The sequence below is a fragment of the Somniosus microcephalus genome, chromosome 10, assembly GCF_052327205.1.
Source record: "Somniosus microcephalus isolate GS21.2 chromosome 10, FLI_Smic_1.0, whole genome shotgun sequence".
Taxonomy (NCBI): domain Eukaryota; kingdom Metazoa; phylum Chordata; class Chondrichthyes; order Squaliformes; family Somniosidae; genus Somniosus; species Somniosus microcephalus.
Genome location: NC_140996.1, coordinates 48,967,485 through 48,989,799, shown reverse-complemented (window position 1 = coordinate 48,989,799; position 22,315 = coordinate 48,967,485).

Genomic DNA, 22,315 nt, shown 5'->3' with positions numbered 1-22,315 from the left:
CCACCCACCATCCTGAGTGGCAACACTGCCCTTTGCGGCCTCCCTCCTTCCCACCCACCCACCTCTCTCTCTCTCTGCCTGTCTTTCTAAGGCACCTTAGTTTCATCTATTTTATTAATTGCCAATTGAGCAGAGGGGCGAGGGCTCCTCTCCCAATTTAAATCAATAAGGAGAGAGGTGTGTCCTCATTTTAATCAGCTCCCTCTGCTCAATAGAGGACAAAAAAATATATATATACACCGAGGCTATTAACACCTTCAGGCCTGTGACTTGGGGTGAGTGTAGCCCTTAAAAAAAGCACCCCAGAATGGCGACTGCATCTTCGCCGGTGGCGGGGCCAGCCGGGACCTATGCGAGAGTGGTAGCCACAGCCACAGCTGCTCCCGCTGTTCCTGCTGCCCCGTCACCTTTTCGATTAATAACAAAAAAGCTTGGGGTGAAGAGCTACACTCACCCCACTATGACCATCGAGGCCTGCGTCAAGGCCATGGCTGGGGTTGTCGGCCCCTCAGCCATCGTCGCGGCCTCGAAAATGTATGGGAAGGCTGTGTTCTTCCTGGGGTCGGAGCGGGCGGTGTCCCTGGCTGTCGCCAAGGGGCTCACCGTGGGCGGGACCTTCCTGCCGGTGGATCCTCTCGAGGCCACCGCGCAGAGGATCATTATTTCCAACGTCCCGCCCTATGTTCCTGGTGAGCTCCTCCTTCCCCATTTGCGACAACTTGGGGAGGTGAGGTCGGGGATCACGCCCATCCCGCTCGGCTTCCGGGAGGCCAGCCTTCGCCACGTCTTCTCCTCCCGGCGCCAGCTGTTTATCCAGCTGGCGCGGGAGGAGGACACTGAAGGGGCGTTCGTCGTCCTCCACGAGGGGACTGCCTACCGCGCCTTTTGGACGTCGGACGGTGTGAGGTGCCATGCCTGCAGGGAGGTGGGGCACATCAGGAGGAACTGCCCTGCCTCCAAGGCCGCCGGATCATCTCGTGCGGCCGAGGCTGGCGCCGCCGCCGCCGCCCTTCCCCCCGGATCTGCCCGCGCGTCAAGTACGTCTGATGCGCGGTTGACGTCGGGGGCCGATGCCACCAAGGCCTCCGGCGGGGGGGAGGGAGCGTGTCCGGCCGGAAAGAAGGCGCGGGGAAAAAAGAAGCACCTTAGGGCAGGTCCCCCCGTGGATGGTGAGCCCTTGCCCCTTGAGCCCCTTACACCCGCGCTCCTCGCGGAGTTGATCAGGGCAGATGTGAGCGGGAGGGGCCCCGTGCCCGAGCCTGTGGCCGCAACCGCCGCAGCGGTAATGCCAATACCTGCGGCCGGGCTCGGGCCCGAGGAACCCGACAAACCTGCTCCGCCGGAGGGAGTCGAGGAGGAGGCCTTTGCAGACATGGAGGTCTCCCTCGCTCCCTCCGTGCTAAAAAGAAGGCGCGACCCCCTGGATGAGGAGGAGGACCGGGAGGAGGAAGGTCCCTCCGAGCAGGGGGAGTAGTCGCCCGCCGCGGGTACTGCGCCCCCCACGCCCCCCCAGCACTGTCGTCATCACCAGCGATCGGCAGGGGTCGCCTGTCCCTCGGGAGGCTGAGGCAGATGTGTCTGTCCAGCACGTGCCTCCCGGGGATGGGGATGAGACCCTGCCCGTGGGGGGGGTTGCGGAACAACCCGCGGCAGTAATTGAAGTTGACCTTTTATCGGTGTCGTTACCCCTCACCGGGTCGGGCAGCCTGGGGGCTGGGTCGGGCGAGCTCGAGGATAATGAGCTCGCCCAATGCGACCCGGACGTCTCCCAGGGGATGCTCGTCCTGTTAGAGCTTTTAATTCAAAACCCCCCGTCCGCTGGGTCGGAGGTTGGTGGCGGGGAGGAGGATGGCCCCCTGGCTGCGTCTCTGGTGCCGGACGTACTGGAGGAGCTGGAAATTGTTATCTCCCCGGTTTCTCCGGTCGTTCCGGCGTCTGAGGCGGAGGGGAGCTCTGAACCGCCGCCGTCTTCTGGCCCGGCACCCCTAGAGGAGCCCAGGGAGAAATCCTCTGCCGCCGATCCTGGGGGTGGGATCCGGGCAGAGGCGGGGCTGGCTGGCGCGGCCGAGTCATTCGCTTCGCACTGCGCGGCGGACGGGTCGGCCGCTGGTGACGACCCCCTGGAGGAGGATGGGGACTCGGTGATGGGCACGGAGGACGATTCGGACTCCAGCGCCGACGTGGCGATGGATGACCTCGTGCCCCTTGCCAAGTCTCCCCTCATTTCCGTAAGGGAACTCCGGGATTTTATGGCCACGTGCCTGGGTCAGCGCAATAAGGTCCGGCTGGCCCTCGACAGGTGGTCGGAGCTGGCGCTGCTCATCGATTCCGTCCGCGCCGCCGTTAAGATCTTGGGCGCGGACGAGGGTGTGAACCCGCTCGAGCTGCGTCGGCTCACAACGTTTCTCACTGGGCTGCTGAGGAAGTGGCGGCGGACCAGCAGCTGCGCTTCCTCGCCCCGTTAGGTGTAGGTAGAGGTTGCACTATGCTTCTGACATGAAGATAACCATAGCCAGCCTCAACATCAACGGCAGCAGGGAGGCGCGCCGCAGATTCAATAACTTCTCGGTCCATCGGGACGGGAAGTATGCGGTGTGCTTCCTGCAAGAAACCCACACCGTTCCGGGAGACGAAGCCACGTGGCTCCTGGAGTGGCAAGGAGGGGTCAGCATAAGTCACCTCTCCAACAATTCCAGCGGGGTGGCTATCTTGCTGGCCCCGCATTTTCAGCCGGAGATCTTGGGGGTCAAGGAGCACGTGCCGGGCCGCTTGCTCCATGTCACTGTTCGCCTGGGGGGCGTGCCGCTCCATCTAGTGAACGTGTATGCCCCTCAGACCAGTGCGCAGCAAGTGCGCTTCTTCGAAGAAGTGTCCGCTCTCTTGGGCTCCATCGACGTGGGCGAGTGCGTCATCCTCGGGGGGGATTTTAACTGCACCCTCGAGGCGAGGGACCGTTCGGGTCCCCCGCGAAGCCCGGCGGCGATGGAGAAGTTGAGGGTCCTGGTTGGGTCCTTCGACTTGGTGGACGTCTGGCGAAATCTCCACCCCGACTCCAGCGCCTTCACTAGCGTGAGGTCTGGGGGAGGAAGGTCCAGAATCGACCGCCTCTACATTTCCCGGGCGTTCGTCTCCTGCGTTCCGGCAGCTTCCATGCGGCCGGTGCCGTGCACGGACCACCACCTGGTGTGGGCGGAGCTCGCTCCGCTGCGCGCGCGGGGGGGGTCCGTGTACTGGCATTTTAACAACCTGCTGCTGGAGGACGCACGGTTCCGGGATTCGTTTCGTCGATTCTGGGCCGACTGGAGAAGGAAGCAGGGGGGCTTCCCCTCCTTGAGGCTATGGTGGGATGTGGGCAAGGCTCACATCCGTCTCTTCTGTCAGGAGTACGCGAAGGGGTCGACCAAGAGGCGGGAGGCCCGGGTCGGGCGGTTGGAGAAGGAGGTGCTCGACCTGGAGTCCCGTCTCGGTCAGGTCGTCGAGGACCCGGCCCTGCGGAAGGTGTACGAAGAGAAGAAGGGCGCGCTGAAGGACCTGCAGCTCGTCGGGTCCCGAGGCGCGTACGTGAGGTCGCGGATCCAGCTCCTGCGGGACCTGGACCGCGGCTCCCCCTTCTTCTACTCGCTGGAAAAAAGACGGGAGGTCCGTAAGCAGCTCTTGGGGCTGCTGGCCGACGACGGATCTCTGGTCTCGGATCCGGAGCGAATCAGCGCGGAGACCCGCGCCTATTATGGGGCTCTGTTCTCTCTGGATCCATCCAGCGAGGATGCGCGCAGAGTTTTGCGGGAGGACCTGACGAAGGTTGGCCCGGAGGGCGCCGAAAAATTGGACGCTCCGCTAAGTCTGGCGGAGCTGACCGGCGCCCTCTGCCAGCTCTCTAGGGGAAAGTCCCCGGGGCTGGACGGGCTGACCGTGGAGTTCCACAGGGCGTTCTGGGACGTCTTGGGGGGCGACTACGCGCGGGTCCTGGGGGAAAGTTTGGCGACCGGGGAGATGCCCCTCTCTTGGCGCAGGGCGGTCATTGTCCTGCTGCCTAAGAAGGGCGATCTCCGCCTCCTTAAGAACTGGCGCCTGGTCTCCCTCCTCAGCACGGACTATAAAATCTTTGCCAGGGCCATGTCTGCTCGCCTTGGCACCGTGCTGGCCCACATGATCCACCCCGACCAGTCCTACACGGTCCCGGGCCGGACCATCCACGATAACATCCATCTGGTCCGGGACCTGGTCCACCACTCCCAGAGGGCTGGTCTGTCGGTCGCCTTCCTTTCCCTGGATCAGGAGAAGGCGTTCGACAGGGTGGATCACGAGTATCTCTTCGGGACTCTGCGCGCATTCGGGTTCGGGACGCATTTCGTCGCCCGGATCCGACTTCTGTACGCCGCCGCGGAGTGTCTGATTAAAGTTAACGGGTCCTTGACGGCGCCCCTTCGCTTCGGGAGGGGGGTGCGTCAGGGATTCCCCATGTCCGGTCAGTTATATGCCATTTGCGTGGAGCCTTTCCTGCGCCTCTTGCGGAAGAGGTTGACGGGACTGGCTCTGCAAGGGCCGGGCGTGGAGGTGGTGCTCTCGGCTTACGCCGATGACGTGCTCCTCACGGTCACGGATCCCGCTGACTTGCGGAGGATGCGGGAATGCCAGCAGATTTACTCGGACGCATCCTCCGCCAAGATCAACTGGGAGAAATGTTCCGGACTCCTGGTGGGTCAGTGGCGGGTGGACTCCCTGCCGGAGGAGTTCAGGCCTTTCGCCTGGAGCACCACGCACCTCCTCTATTTGGGAGTCTACCTTAGCCCTGCCGAGGACGCCTGGCTGGCGAACTGGCAAGAGCTGGAGGCCAAAGTCACCGCTCGCCTAGGACGCTGGACAGGACTGCTCCGAGTGTTGTCCTACAGGGGTCGAGCGCTGGTCATAAACCAGCTGGTGGCCGCCATGTTGTGGTACCGGTTGGTCACTTTGATCCCTCCCCCTGCGTTTGTCGCCAAGATTCAGAAGAAGCTCATCGACTTCTTCTGGGACAAAAGGAAGCACTGGGTCTCTGCCACGGTTCTGTGTCTCCCGCTTAGGGAGGGCGGTCAGGCGCTGGTGTGCCTTCGCACCCAGGCTGCGACTTTCCATCTTCAGACGCTGCAGAGATACCTGTACGTCGAGAATCCTCCGAGATGGTGTGCGCTGGCGACGTTTTTCTTCCGCCAGCTGCATGGCCTCAATTACGACACGCAGCTCCTGTTTGCGAAAGTGGGCAGCAGGCGTGCCAGCCTGCGGGAGCTGCCTGTCTTCTACCAGGAACTACTATGGGTTTGGAACTACGTCGCTTCCAGGCGGAGCTCTCCCCCGTCAGGAGCGGCGGCTCTCCTTCGGGAGCCGCTGCTCAGGAATCCGCACCTCCACGAACACGGGTTCGGGCGGCTGGCGGAGGGTAGGGCTGTGGCTGGCAAGGTGACCAGAGTCGGGGACCTGCTCGATGGCGGAGGAGCGGGCTGGATGGCGCCGGAGGAGCTGGCGCGGCGCCTGTCCTGGGCCAACGTCCAGCTCGCGGTCGAAACCATCGAATCGGTAAAAGCGGCACTGGGCCCCGACTCCACTAGGTGTATCGAGGCGGCTCAAGCACGTGGGGCGATCCCGTCCGAGCTTACCCCCGTTCGGACGGAATTCCTCATCGGCGCCCGGCCCCGAAACTCCCCTCGGGAACCGGCACCTCACAACTTGAGCCATCTCGAGGAAATACCCTCCGTGCCTTTTCATTCCGCGTGGAGGGGTTTCCTGTACGGGCTGCTCCTGCACACTCTCCACTTTGCCATCTTCGTCTACCGTCCGGACACGCCTTGGCGTGGCGTTTTGCCGACCGGCGGTAGCGGAGGTCCCCAATGGAGGGCGCTCTATGCGGGAGTCCTCCCTTGTTCCATCGGGGACTTGGCCTGGAGGGTGTTGCATGGAGCGGTCCCGTGCAATAAGGTTTTAAGTAGGTTCACGGACTCCCAGGCCGCCTGCATTTTTTGTGGCCTGGAGGAGTCCGTGTTTCACGTTTATATGGATTGTGAGAGGTTGCAGCCCCTCTTTCACTACTTGAAGGGGCTGCTCCTCGATTTTTGGTTGCACTTCAGTCCCACGCTCTTGATCTACGGTCACCCGGTGCGGAGGGGAGCGGACAGGTTGGAGGACCTCCTTGTGGGCCTGCTCCTGGGCCTGGCTAAAAGAGCCATCAATTGGTCCAGGCAGCGGGCGGTCGAGGGGGTCGTCCAGCCGGATTGCCTGCATCTCTTCCGCGGCCATGTTCGCGCCCGGGTGGCCCTGGAGATGGAGCACGCGGTGTCCGCCGGTGCACTTGAGTATTTCCGCGACCGGTGGGCGCCGCGGGGACTGGAGTGCATCATCAACACGGAAAACCAAATTTTAATTTGATTTGTTAAGCTTTAGTTGAACTTTTGTTTATTTACAGTCGAATTGGTTTTTTTTGGGTCCAAATAAAAGAGTACCCTCTGTTCAGTAAATACCTGTTATTATTGTTCTCCTGCAGTCCGTGTATTATTTATACTCGGACACTACACCTATGTCAATTATCATTTTACTTTGAATGCAATAGACATTTTTTTTAATAATCAGTTGGAATTTTTAATATTTCTCCCCTTTACAAGAATGTAATTTCATTTTTATTTGCACTTTTTATGCCTGATAAGATGAAGAACATCTGTGCAAGGAACTGGGAAGTTCGTTCCACTTTTTTCCATGTGACCAGGTAAGTAATGGCCAGATGCAGCATAGGACTCCATTCACACTGCCGCACAATGTATTTCAGCAGTAAGGAGCAAGCTGTACTGTACCAATGAGATATATTCAGCTCCTCACTAGCCGTCCTCATAGTTACTCTGAGATTATCAACTACCATTGAATTATGGACAGTGTTATACTGCAAATTCATGCCCATTAGGAACTAGGTTGAGATTGCCAACACTCACTTCCTGAAGAACCCTAAAAAGTGAACATGATGAGACCTAGAAGGCAATGGAATATGAAAGAATACGGGAGAAAACCAACAAATGAAGAAGAAATGAAAATAACAACAGAGGAGATAATGTGGAGCAAGAACCATGGGGGAAGAATTGCTCTGACAATGAAGAGGTCACAAAATAACTGTGAAAACAGTGACAGGATAGTAGGTTTGTATGATTTTGGAAAGGGTGAATTTACTGCCAGAGTATTTCCATATATGGGGAAACAATCATGAAACATCTGCAGTAACAAGTCATTCACACTGCTCAAGCAAATATTCAAGTAATTAAAGTCTATGAGTATCACTTGTTTCATCAATCTATGCAGTGAGCAAACGTTGGGATTAATGGCTGAGCAGCAGACGAGAAGAGCAAATTTTTCACACAATGCTATCTAGATCCTAATGGATGGTTTTCTTTCTGGAGAAATAGTCATGTTTGCAAAGCAGGAGAACTACAGAGGAGAAACAGAGCATGGCAGGTAATTGCTAAAATGTGAACTCTGTCTTGGCAAACTTCCGGACCTGGCAAAGAGCCAAGAAGATATTGTACTCTCTGCATTCCTCCCTTTTCTACTCCTCGTCCTGCTGCTCCAATAACCCAAATTCTTCTGTGCCTTCTATTCCCATGCTGCAGACAAATAAGCTAATCTGTAACATACATTGAGACATTGTCTTAGTGAGAGAACACTCCTGCATAAATGTCACTAGGAGGGATCTAAGCTCTGCCATGCACAGTAATGCCAATTCTTGTCATTCGTATTGTGAGCATTCCTAATTTAGTTATCCAGCCTGCATGTTTAACTTAATGCTGCTTATTAGCAATGTTATATAAAAAGTGGTTAAAATTCCACCATGCACTTGTATAAAATTCATATGTGCTCTATGTAACAATATTTTATAATCAATTTTTCTTCTCAAATACATAAATGCACACACTACTGAATTTTGCCTCATAAAAGTAATAGATAATGGGTTTCAACATGAAACAGAATTTTCCGGAAAGTCTTGCAGTACTGCCGTGGAGATACATATGAACTAATGTAGCAGACATGTTTTAATTACACAAAACACTCTTCTGAATAATTTGTCAATTAGAGAAAGTTCCAAAATAATGAAACATTCTTTGATTGCCCATCTGAATTGAAAGGCTTTTTTAAAGAAAAACAAACTGCGTCCTTCATTAGTTGATGTTTAGGTAAAGGGAGTGTAGGGGTAGTCAGCATCACGAAATGCTAATGAGACTCGGGAGTTAAAATCTCCTGTGCCTCACTCTCTGAGGGGCTGGACAGATCATCGCCTGCTCTGGCTCCTGTGCCCTCAATTCCCCTTTGAGTATAAAAGTCAACCCCAATGGCTGGAGGAGCCAAAGACCCCGATTTTAAAAATGGGCGAGTTCGTTGCGTGCAAGTCAAGAAGTGGCTCGCATGGACCCACCGAGTCCGGTGATATGGAGGCCTCATTTCCATAGATTTTCACATATCCACTACCGAGAGGAGCCCAGGCAAGGGAGGGCCAAGGCTTCCTTTTCAGGCCCGGGGGAGCCCATAAGGAAACCTAAAATAAAATTTTAGAACTTACCTGCTGGACCTCTTCTGGACCACGATCCACCTCCTGGCAGGTCTGGTCTGGCTGAGAAACCGTCACTGCTGCCCCGCTCAGGTCTCCATCTGAAATTGCAGATCGGGTCCCGATGCTGTCATCGGAACCCGATTTAGAGAAGAATCCCAAATAACAACAGAAAATGCTGGAAAAACTCAGCAGGCCAGGCAACATCCGTGGAGAGAAATTTGAGTCAACGTTTTGGGTCAAAACCCTTTATCAAGACTAAAGAGGCACAGGGAATGAAATAGATTAAGAGGCCAGGCTGGGAGAGAACAAAAGAGAAGAAGAGACATTAAGAGGTATTCAAAACGAGACGAGATGGTGATAGGACTAGTGGAGAAAAAAGACAGCTCTAGATTAGGTGTGAAATGTGCTGGCAGAATAGGAGACAGCTGCCATGTGGGAGAGAGAAAGAAGAAACGGGGCGGGGGGGGGGGGGGAAAGGCCAAAACAAAGGTGTGGATAAAAAATATAAGTAAAAATGTAATAGGTGCCGAGGTTATGATCTGAAATTGTTGAACTCGATATTGAGTCCGGAAGGCTGTAAAGTGCCTAATCGGAAGATGAGGTGCTGTTCCTTGAGTTTACGTTGAGCTTCCGTGGAACAATGCAAGAGGCCAAGGACGGTGAGGCCTGAGTGGGAATGACAGGCGACAGGAAGCTCGGGGTTACCCTTACGGACTGAATGGATGTGTTCCGCAAAGCGGTCACCCAATCTGCATTTGGTCTCCTCAATGTAGAGGAGACCGTATCGTGAGCAGCGAATACAGTATACTAGAATGCAAGAAGTACAAGTAAATCGCTGTTTCACCTGGAAGGGGTGTTTGGGGCCCTGGACAGTGGGAAGGGGGGAGGTATAAGGGCAGGTGCTACATCTCCTGCACTTGCACGGGAAGGTGCCAGGCGAAGTGGAAGGGGTGCTGGGGGTGATAGAGGAGTGGACTAGGGTGTCTCGGAGGGTGCGGTCCCTACAGAATGCTGAAAGTGGAGGGGAGGGGGAAGATGCGTTTGGTGGTGAGATCACTTTGGAGGTGGCGGAAATGGCGGAGGACGATCCGTTGAATGTGGAGGCTGGTGGGGTGAAAGGTGAGGACAAGGGGAACCCTATCGTGGTTCCGGGAGGGAGGGGCAGGGGTGAGGGTAGAAGTGCGGGAGATAGAACAGACACGGTCGAGGGCCGTGTCAACCACGGTAGAGGGGAATCGTCAATTGAGGAGAAAGGAAGACATGTCGGAAGCACTGGTGTGAAAGGTGGCATCGTCGGAGCAGATGCAGCGGAGACGGAGAAACTGGGAGAATGGAATAGAGTCCTTACAGGAGGCGGGGTGGGAGGAAGTGTAGTACAGGAGAAGAATCCCGATGCATTCCTATGGGTGACCCGATCACCTGCTCAAAAGATTAGGTTGACATTGGGACATGGCGCGAAGGCAGCAGGACCAGAGGGGGTAAGTAGCTGCCCTCATTTTAACTCCCCGCCCACCACTGGTTTCCACTAGGCAAGGGGAATTAAAATTAGGGCCAAAGGGCCTTGGTGGGGGTTAGATTTGGCAGCATGCTTCATTGGCGGCGGTGGGGGGTTGGGGAGGATGGGAAATTGGAGATTTGTAAAGTGCCTTGATGCGGCGGAGGACAAATATTTTGCAAAATGGGGAGATCAATCTCAATAAAAGCAAGAGGGAAAGCCTAGCTCGAAAGTTAGAGACAGCATAGAGCACAAAATGCTGCAAGTGGGTGTCATGGCAAATTTTAGTGAGAACCGACACATTTGAGTGTGCTGTCGGGCTCTACAGGCTGACAGCCAGCACTAGTCCAAGATCATCAGAGAGGACAGGGAACTGCTGGTTGACAATATTGATCCAGTGGCGTTTTGCAAGAGGGTGTCAGTCTGACAGGCTGTTGTGAACATGGGAGCACACAGGCAGAATGGAACTGTGACTGAGGGACCTACTATTGGTTAGAAAGAGGAGAGAGGAAACACTCGAACAGAGCCAAAAAAGAAACTTAAAGTATATAAATTATTTTAAAAGTTTAAGGTATAAACTAATGTAGAAACATTTATTTACCTGGAGGTTTACTTACCTCTAGCCAGCAAAGCAAGATGGTGATTGTGACCAATCAGAACAGAGCCCAGAGGCCAAAGCCTGCAATTGCAGGCAGACTGAATGCAGTCTTTCACCAGATATACGCTGTTAAATATAAAGGGGGTGAATATCCACAGGGTTCTCTCAACTGTCCATTGTAACGTCAGCAGAAGAGCTACAGAAACCCTAGAAAAACAGCATAAACACTATTTCTGCAGAGTTTCCATGGCGTTTCCACTGAAGTTATAACAATCTGGAGAAATCCTGTCAAAATCCAGAGTCTGTCACATAAAGTTAGCTCAGTAGCAAACAGTCATAACGTTGAAATGTTTATCACAGCACCATCTACAAGCATAACAGGTATTGTTGTCAATGCGGACAATTACAATGAAAAATCCTACTGGGGCAGCCAACATAGGGGTTTTCAGTGTATTTTGAAAGGAAATAGAGTGACTCACCTACCAATTTTGACATGCAATAATAGATAATAGCTCAACACTGTTGTGTGCATTTGCCAAATAATAGCTTCTGTGCAAAGATTCAACTACATACAAAGAGTTGGGGGGATAACACATGCCAAAATGGTGTGCTTGTGCGCTCAGGGGAAAGCAAGACATGTCCCCTCACTCCATAGTGTTTGCACCTATGCTTCAATGTGACCATGTAAAATAGTTTTTAACAATCAAATTAAAATGGATATGGTTTCAACTGTTCATTCTGTTCTCCTAATTGTGTATATAGTGTAAAGAATTTGGCAATGGAAATCTAATTTTTATCCTATATAAAATTTATATACAAAACAGACAATAACAGTAAGTTGCGGCATAATGGATACAATATTATAATAACAGATTAGTATCCTGGTAAACTTATCCAAATGAATATGGCAAAATTAATAAAATTTTGCTTACTGAAGATCGAGCTACTGAACCAGAGCTATGGGAAATCAACTCCGAACTCCATGGAGTGTGAGTCTGAAAGCAATTAAAAGGAAATTCTCAAGCAATAGTCAAGAAACACCTTCCAAATATAATTGAATCAGTCTAAGTTCAGGGAGTATAAGCTTTTGTTGTAAAATGTTCAATATGGGTTTGATCCATCAACTCCAAATTAGTGGAACAAGGGAGCTCTAAGATAATACAATGTATTGATATGCTGTAAAAAGTAAACAAAACAATCAGCTTAATTTATGAACTATCAAATGGTATTTCTACAGGCTGTCCCAATGGGCAATAAATGGAATTACATTCGATAAAACTAAAACTGGACTTTAAAGGAACAGACTTTAAAAAGAATTCAAAGCAAGTTTAAACAGATTAATTGGAACACAGTAATGGTTGATGCATCTATAATAGAAAAGTGAGAGGTATTTAAGAGATGGTGGCGGTGCAATTAAAATTAATTGCAGCATAATCAAAACAACTTAAAGGGCACTGGAGGTTAATGAGTTGAGATGTAAGGAGTAGTATTGGGGATAGGCAAAAGTTTTCAAAACATTGCCAGTTATTCTTGGAAACCCTTACATTTTTCTTTCCATTCACCCCCTCACCTTTCTTTTACAGCCTGGTTTCTTTTCTTTTAGATTCTTTTAGTTCTTGATGTCCTTCACAAGAAATCTCTATTGGGGCTAATTTTTCTGCTTCACATTTCTAGTGGGGAGGCTTGCCTGCCAAGAGGTCACATTGGAAAGTTGGGTATGTACCATGCATGATTTTCCAGTATCCATGGGCAGCTACTGTGCATAGTATGTGGTCCTGGTGGGCCAAGTTACCACCTTATGGCCCAGCTATCCCTCACTCTACCATTACCATTAAGCCAGGGGACCAACCCTGGTTCAATGAGGTCTGCAGAGAGCATGCGAGCAGCAGCACCAGGTGTACCTAAAAATGAGGTGTCAACCTGGGGAAGCTACAACACAGGACTACATGCATGCTAAACAGTGGAAACAGCATGCTATAGACAGAGCTGAGTGATTCCACAACCAATGGATCAGATCAAAGCTCTGCAGTCCTGCCACATCCAGTCGTGAATGGTGGTGGACTATTAAACAACTAACGGGAGGAGGAGGCTCCATGAACAGCCCCATCCTAAATGATGGCGGAGCCCAGCACGTGAGTGCAAAAGACAAGGCTAAAGCATTTGCAACCATCTTCAGCCAGAAATGCTGAGTGGATGATCCATCTCGGCCTCCACCTGAGGTCCCCACCATCACAGAAGCCTCTAGCCAAGATCTTCCAGTACAGCTACAATGCTGACATCTACCCGACAATGTGGAAAACTGCCCAGGTGTGTCCTGTCAAAAAAAAGCAGGACAAATCCAATCCAGCCAATTACTGCCCCATCAGTCTGCTCTCAATCATCAGCAAAGTGATGGAAGGTGTCATTGACAGTGCTATCAGGCAGCACTTACTCACCAATAACCTGCTCATCATTGCTCAGTTTGGGTTCTGCCAGGACCACTCGGCTCCAGAGCTCATTATAGCCTTAGTCCAAACATGGACAAAAGAGCTGAATTATAGAGGTGAGGCGAGAGTGACTGCCCTTGACAGCAAGGTATCATTTGACGGAGTGTGATGTTGGAACATGGACCATGTTGAAACATGGAGAAGTAACAGGCAGAGAGCTTGATGGGATATTAAGGCGAGCTTAGCATATAGCATAAGGAGGAAACACTACAAGATAGTGGGCATTTGTTTATTGACACGTATTTTCTTTATATATTCACAGATAATTATAATAAACTTGTGAGCCAAATGAATGAACTTAGCAGAGAGCATGCTGGGAAATTAGAAGTTAGCTTAGCATACAAAATAAAATGAGGTGACTGAGATGTTAAGATAGTAGTTTGGTAGAAAGATGGTAGGAAAACTAACAGCTAGTTTAGCATAGTGAATAGGAAACATTATTGCAGGATAGTGTGTGCGTGCATCATTATTGAAATAAAGCATTATGCTTGGAACCTGAACGCCTGCCAGATGAAGGCTTTTTGGCTGTAAAAGTTTGAAAGACAAAGGAGTTATTAAATGCCGCTGCTTTTCACACAGAAAACCAGACAGATAACGTTCTGAGGACAGACAAGATAAGGGAAGCTACGTGACATGGAGCTTGAGCTTTCATTCAAAATGGACACCACGGTAAGGTAACTAAAGGGGGGTATCATGTTAAGTCAGGGGACAGAAGGAATCCAATCAAGGGTAGAAGGGGCAGATTCAAGTTTAGTAAGTGTTCAAGGATCATATAAAAACAGACATTTTGGCCGGAATTTTCTGGGGTCCGTGCAGGCAGGATCGGAGGCGGGTCAGGTGGGAATTTGAAAAAAGTCGAGCGAGTCGGAAACCCGCCGTCATCCCGCCCCCACGCGCATTTCCCTCGGGCGCGTCTGTCGGTGCGACAGCGACCCGAACGACAGAGGTGTGTGACCTAATTGAAATTATTATCAGCTTGTTGTCAGACACTTAAGCGCCTTTTTCCCCCAACCTTTCTAATTTCCGTGCATGCCCATGGGATTCATGCAGCACGGGAACCAAATCTGTCAAACTGAGGTGGGAGTTGAGTGGCCATTGATCCAGCATCAAATGTGCTATAAAAGCTCCGACCTCACAGCAGATCATGTTCCTCAGGAAGAAGCTGCTGCTAACTACATTGCCAGCACAGATTTAACTTTCTGCAGGCTGCAAGTGTTTCTAGCAAAGTCTCCATCCAGTATAACCTCATTGGAAGAACCTCTCTCACCATTGATAGATTGCTTCTGTCAACTCAACTTCACCTGCCATCTATTCCATCAGCATGGATGCCATTTATACTCTCTCACCTTAGTCCTCAGAATCTGACCACGATGAGCTCCAACACCAGCAGCACCAGCAGCACCAACTCTTCTCTTAAGCAGTCCCTCGGAACCGAGGATGATTTGCTTCCACATTAAGAATGAGTTCTCAGGTGACTGATGAGCCCAATGCGGGACCAACAGCCTCTGTCACAGGTGGGGCAGATGGTGGTTGAAGGGGCGGGTGGGTGGGCTGCTTGGGTTGACGTGTGCGCCTTCCGCTGCTTGAGCCTGGCTTCCGCTTGGTCCCGCCGAACAGACTCAAGGTGTTCGGCGCCTTCCCGGATGCTTCTCCTACACTTTGTGCGGTCTTGGGCCAGGGATTCCCAGGTGTCTGTGGGGATGTTGCACTTTTTCCAAGGAGGCTTTATGGGTGTCCTTGAAGCGTTCCCTCTCCCCACCTGGGTCTTTCTTACCGTGTCAGAGCTCCGAGTACAGTTCTTGTTTTGGGAGTCTCGTATCGGACATGCGGACGATGTGACCCGTCCATCGGAGCTGATTGAGTGTGGTCCAAGCTTCGATGCTGGGGATGTTGGCTTGAGCGAGAACACTGACATTGGTGCGCCTATCCTGCCAATGGATTTGCAGGATCTTGCGGAGGCAACGTTGTTGCTACCTCTCCAGTGCTTTGAGATGCCTGCTGTATGTGGTCCATGTCTCTGAGTCATACAGCAGGGCAGGTATCACTGCTGCTCTGTAGACCACGAGCTTAGTGCCAGGTTTGAGGTCCTGGTCTTCAAACACTCTCTTCCTCAGGCCGACCAAACGCTGCACTGGCACACTGAAGGCAGTGTTGGACTTCGTCATCGACGTTTGCCCTTGTTGACAGTAGACTCCCGAGGTATGGAAAGTGGCCCACATTGTCCAAGGCCTTGTCATGGATATTGATAATCAGGGGGCATTACTGTTTGGTGGGGGCAGGTTGTTAGAGGACTTTTGTCTTACGGATGTTTAGTGTAAGGCCTGTGCTCTCGTATGGCTCGGTGAAGGTGTTGACGATGGTTTGGAGTTCGACCTCCAAGTGAGCGCAGGCGCAAGCGTCATATGCATATTGTAATTTGAAGACAGAGGATGGAACGTCCTTGGATCTGGACTGGAGGTGACGGAGATTGAACAGTTTCCCGTTTGTTCGGTAAATTAGCTCCACTCCAGCGGGGAGCTTACTGAGTGTGAGATGGAGCATTGCAGCAAGGAAGATCGAGAAGAGAGTGGGTGCAATGACACAGCCTTGCTTGACCCCAATCCATACGTGAATTGGGTTGTGGTGGAACCGTTGGTCAGGATCATGGCTTGCATGTCATCGTGAAGCAGGCAGAGGATAGCGACAAACTTTTGAGGGCAGCCGAATTTGAGGAGGACACTCCATAATCCCTCACGGTTGACAGTGTCGAAGGTCTTTGTGAGGTCAAAGAAGGCCATGTACAGCAGTTGGTGCTGTTCCCTACATTTCTCTTGTAATTGACTCGCGGTGAAGATCATGGCCTAGAAATTGAGTTGACGCCGCGCCAGGGCTTTAGCGCCGGAAATTTAGCGCCGGCGCTAATTCCCTTGCGCGCGCCAAAAATTCAGTAGCACCGCGCCCAGACGGCTGCCGGCGCTACTGGCGGGCGTGAGTGCCTCCCAATGGGCGCTGAGTGCCGAATTGCGGCGCTAATCCGGCGCTGCGGCACCCGATGCGGTGCGGCAGGCTGGGGAAGTGCAGGCCTCCTCCTCCCGTTAAGGAGGCGCTGCCTTCACCCGATCGCTGGCCGTTTGATTTTTTCAAAAATGAGCCCGGCACCTCGGACAAGTGCCGGGCTTGCAGGCCAGACGCATCTGTTCCGCGGGGGGAGCGGTGGAGGAGTCCGGGGAGGGAGGTGCGGGCAGGCGGCTGGCGGGAAAGCGGCCGGCCGCCGCGTGACCTTAATGCGCCGGCGCTAACTTGTGTAAGACTCGGTTGCCAGAGTCTTAGTTGCGGCTGCCACGGGCGAGGCGGCCGCAACTGAATTTCGGCGCTGGGGCCCGTCGGCATGGCAACCGGGACGCTGCGCACACCGATGATGTCATCGGTGCCGGCGCAGCGCTACCGGTGCAACGCCGCTTTAGGGCCCCAGGGAATTTTTCAACTGGCCATAACTCTGGCGCTAGTCCCTCTAGCGCCTCAAAAGCGGCGCTAAGGCTAGTGAATTTCTAGGCCCATGTCTATTATGCCCGTTAATGGGTGGAATTCGCATTGCGACTCTGGTAGGAGCTCTTCGGACACTGGGAGAAGGCGATTGAGGAGGATTCTTGCAATGACTTTCCATGTTGCAGACAGCAGGGAAACTCCTCTGTAATTACCCCAATCGGACTTGTCACCTTTCTTGAAGATGGTCACAATTACAGCATCTCTGAAATTCCCTGGCTTGCTCTCCTCCTTCCAGATAAGAGAAATGAGTTCATGAATTTGCACCAGTAGTGCTTCTCTATCATGATTTAGTGCCTCAGCAGGGATTCCATCTGCTCCAGAGGCCTTGTTGTTCTTCAGTTGTAGGATGGCCTTTTCAGCCTCATGCTGGGCTGGGGTTGTGCTGAGGTGGTGGCGGGTAGCATGCTGCGGAATGGAGTTGAGGACACTTGCATCGAAGACAGAGTGTCGGTTAAGGAGATCTTCGAAGTGCTCCTTCCAGCAGGCACTGACTGACTCTCTGTCCTTGATGAGTACCTCTCCGTTCCTGGCCCGCAGTGGGGTAGGACCTTGGGTGCTTGGGCTGTAGATGGTCTTGACAGCGCTAAAGAATCCACGCACGTCGTGGTTGTCAGCTAGCTGCTGGATCTCCTGCGCTTTCTCCACCCACCATCTGTTCTTTAGGTCGCGAGTTTTTTGTTGCACCTTGGCTTTCTGGTGTCTGTAGAGCTGCTTGCTTGTTCTTGAGTTGTGTTGCTGTTTCCAGATCAGGAATGCCTTGTGCTTGTTGCTTATTATCCCCTGGATAGAAACATAGAAGATAGGAGCAGGAGTAGGCCATTCGGCCCTTCGAGCCTGCTCTGCCATTCAAAGAGATCATGGCTGATCATCCAAACTCAGTACCCTGTCCCTGCCTTCTCCCCATATCCCTTGATCCCTTTAGCCTTAAGAAATATATCTAACTCCTTCTTGAATATATTTAATGAATTGGCCTCAACTGCCTTGTGTGGCAGAGAATTCCACAGATTCACCACTCTCAGGATGAAGAAATTCCTCCTCATCTGTTCCTAAATGGCTTACCCCTTATCTTTGGACTGTGACCCCAGGTTCTGGACTCCCCCGCCATCGGGAACATCCTTCCTGCATCTAGTCTGTCTAGTCCTCTTAGAATTTTATAAGTTTAAATGAGATCCCTTCTCATTCTTCTAATCTCCAGCGAGTATAAGCCCAATCGACCCAATCTCTCCTCATACATCATTCCTGCCATCCCAGGTATCAGTCTGGTGAATCTTCACTGCAATCCCTCCATGGCAAGAACATCCTTCCTCAGATAAGGCGACCAAAACTGCACACAATACTCAAGGTGTGGTCTCACCAAGGCCCTGTACAACTGCAGCAAGACATCCTTGTTCCTGTCCTTGAATCCTCTCGCTACGAAGGCCAACATACCATTTGCCTTCTTAAGTGCCTGCTACACCTGCATGCTTACCTTCAGCGACTGGTGCACAAGGACACCCAGGTCTCGTTGCACTTCCCCTGCTCCCAATCTATTGTTGTTCAGATAATAATCTGCCTTCCAGTTTTTGCCACCAAAGTCGATAACCTCTAAATTTATCTACATTATACTGCATCTGCCATGCATCTGCCCAACCACCCAACCTGTCTAAATCACACTGGAGTTTCTCGGCATCCTCCTCACAGCACACACGCCCACCCAGCTTTGTGTCGTCTACAAATTTGAAGATATTACATCTAGTTCCCTCGTCTAGATCATTAATATATATTGTGAATAGCTGGGGTCCTAGCATCGATCCCTGTGGTACCCCACTAGTCGCTGCCTGCCACTCGGAAAAGACCCGTTTATTCCAATGATCTCCTGGTCATTCTCGTTGAACCAGTCTTGGTGTTTCCTGGTCGAGTGACCGAGCATCTCTTCACAGGTGCTGGTTATGGAGACCTTGAGTGCAGACCAGGTGCTGTGGACACGCTGTGTCTCTGCATCACTGGGAGTCGTTAGGTTGTTTGTGAGGTGCAGGCTGAATAGGGCTTTCTTAGCGAGGTCTTTGAGTGCTCCAGCGTTGATTTTCCTCAAGCATTGTTTCTTTTGCTGCCACTGTTTTGGGGCTACATTGATTGAGATGACAGAGTGGATTTTGCGGTGGCCAACAACCTTCCCCGCAACCACCTGATGCTGATCAGGACAGAAGGCATCAGCACCCAAGCACATTGATGCCTAGGAGGTCAGGGATGGCCTCACCATGGCCAGATTTACTTCACTTTATGCTGTACACCCATATGTCTGCCACATGCTGTGCCAGGTTGGCACCACCCCACAGCAACACCATACAATGACCAAGCCAGTCCTATCACACTGGCCACCATTGCTGGCGGTACCATTATGTCTCACCATTCACTGCAACTCACTAAACCAATACAAAGGTGAACACAATTTTATCCAAGGCCGGAAAATGCTGAAAATAACGAGTTTTATGATTGAGATCATAACGAAAACTTGACATTAATATTGAATAAAACACCCAAGTGGCTACCCTTTTGAATCTACTTGTGTGTCATCTTTCTCTTCATTGAGGTGCTACCCCTGTGGCTTCAGCAGAGGCAGAGACAGCCTGCTCGCTTCCCTGCTGCGACAGCTTAGACACTCTTGGCTGATGTCCTCTGGGTTTTGGAGCCTGTGATGGCCCACCAAAGTCTGCTCCTTCTGTGACTGTGCAGGGCAAGACTCAGCCATCGTCGTCTGAGGAGGCCTCTGGAGCTCTGACTGAGGGGGTGGCAATGGGGGAGAAGTGTAAACGCTTTGAGAGGAGTCCCCACTTCCATGTGCCATCTCACTATCATCCCTCTCATGGTCCACCTGCACTTCCCTGCTAGCAAGGAGCTGGAGAGCACCTTGCTCCCTATCAGTGGGGTCACGAGGACCCACGTTTATGCTAACATCCCTCCTAGATAGGAGGTCTGTGAGCCTCTGCCATCTATTCTTTCTCCATAGATAGCATATGCTCATGTAGGTGGCACATCAGCTGCTCCATGTCGGTGACTGTCTTCTCCACAGAAGAGCCTAAAATCACCATCGCCTGTAACACGGTGGTGCTCATGTTGGAGATGGACTCCTCCATTCTCTGAACATTTGTAGATATCGCGGTCGCAAAATCTGTCAAAGCCTCCTGCACTTCTTGCTGCACCTAGAGGATCGCCCACTGTCTGGATGGACCCCAAGGCTCAGCATCTGCATGCAACTGAGCAGAGCTGGGAGCATCTTGCACCCTCCAGTGAGGATTCTCCACTTGAAAGGAAATTTACTAATCCTAGCCCCTTTAGGGCTATCCCAGATCAAGCATATTCCTCAGATGTTCACTTTCAACTAAAGTTTGAGGTAGCAAATTCTAAAGACGTTTAATTGGGTCTAAAGGTCTGGACTATCTCTCCCTAAAGGAAAGGAACAACCTGTAAATGTTACCGTCCTCTAGATAGCACTTTTAATAAGTTTAGCGAGACTGTAACATGCTGGATATTATGAGGGTTCGGAAAACTCCCCCAGAAATCTGCAACTCCTCACCAAAGAGTGTACAGAGATTAAGTTTGTGAGTTTGATACAGAAGTATTATGTGAGACATTTCTAAAAATATATAGATTTATTAAAGAACTGACATATAATTTACAGTTGGTGAGTCAATCGCAACATTAACAGTTCCAAAAAGAGAAAGCTTTACAATCTTATCAGAGATCCTTACTCTCAAATGTTAACTTCGCTACAGTTTTACAGTTATTAAAGTTTATTCAGGATTCCACCAAAATCAAATACAGTACCTTAATCCCCGACGTACAAAGAGTTGAAGAGTTACAGAGCTAGCTCTGAAGCCGAGAATCGCTTTGCCCCTTTAAGCGATTCTATTATCCCATTTGAGAGTTCAATATTTATACCCTTTTCCAGTGGTATTTCCTTTAAGGTTTTCTGCTGATGCAAGCTAATTATCTCTAGTCATTTTGCTGCTGATCCCTGCAGTTCTTACAGTCACCTCAGCTGGTAGCACTACAGAATTATGTCTCTTCTCTAGGTGTTCTAAATTTATCATAAAAATGGTGCAACAGCAGGTATGCTTTACTTGGTATCATTTTTATGAAGGCAGAAGTTTGTTACTTTTATGTGCTCCTTTACGAGTTGTAAATTAGAACACCTTGTACTGGGTAGCTATTGTCTTGTTCCCAAAGGTTCAGACTTCAGGAGCCTTTATCCTTCTGTTTCAATAGGGTTATTGATTCAGTGCCAACAACTTATCTTATCTCAATAGCCAGAATGCTATCACAGCTTTTTCATCGTTAGGTTTCTAGATTTCCAGACCCAGTTTGTCATGTTTTAATAAGGCCAGAATTCTTTCATAGAATGGTGCATTCTTCTGAATAGGTTCTATTGTTTATTCCTTCAAACACTGCTATTCCTGTCACTCCCCTCTGCACTTGCTCACTGTGAGTTGTGAGACACCAGATAAGTCTATCTTGAGTAGGACCCACCGAAGTGTGTGTATCTGTGCTGGTGTGGGTGCACCTATGTCTGGTGATGGTGCACCCTCAGAGGCTGGAGGCTCCTCTGAGGAGTCATCCTCCTCTTCTTCCTGTACAGTGGGCCTGTGGGAGAGTAAAGAGATGAGTTAGATATGTCATATCAATAATGGGTATAGATTCGATGGAATCTGGAACAGTACCCATGGATTGGAGGGTAGCTAATGTGACCGCACTATTCAAAAAAGGCGGTAGAGAGAAAACGGGGAATTATAGACCGGTAAGCCTGACATCGGTAGTGGGGAAAATGCTAGAGTCCATTATAAAAGATGTAATAGCAGAGCACTTGGAAAACAGTGACAGGATCGGACAAAGTCAACATGGATTTACAAAAGGTAAATCATGCTTGACTAATCTACTGGAATTTTTTGAGGATGCAACTAGTAAAATAGATAAGGGAGAACCAGTGGATGTGCTTTATTTGGACTTTCAAAAGGCTTTCGATAAGGTCCTGCATAAGAGATTAGCGTGTAAAGTTAAGGCACATGGGATTGGGGGCAAGGTATTGACTTGGATAGAGAACTCGTTGGCAGACAGAAAGCAAAGAGTTGGAATAAATGGGTCTTTTTCCGAGTGGCAGGCAGTGACTAGTGGGTTACCGCAGGGATCGGTCCTTGGACACCAGCTATTCACAATATATATTAATGATCTAGACAAGGGAACTAGATGTAATATCTCCAAGTTTGCAGACGACACAAAGCTGGGTGGGCGTGTGTGCTGTGAGGAGGATGCCGAGAAACTCCAGTATGATTTAGACAGGTTGGGTGATTGGGCAGAAGCATGGCAGATGCAATATAACGTGGTAAATGCGAGGTTATCCACTTTGGTGTCAAAAACAGGAAGGCAGATTATTATCTGAATGGCGATAGATTGGGAGAAGGGGAAGTGCAACGAGACCTGGGTGTCCTTGTACACCTGTCGCTGAAGGTAAGCATGCAGGTGCAGCAGGCAGTTAAGAAGGCAAATGGTATGTTGGCCTTCGTAGCAAGAGGGTTTGAGTAGAGGAACAAGGATGCCTTGCTGCAATTGTATAGGGCCTTGGTGAGACCACATCTTGAGTATTGTGTGCAGTTTTGGTTGCCATATCTGAGGACGGATGTTCT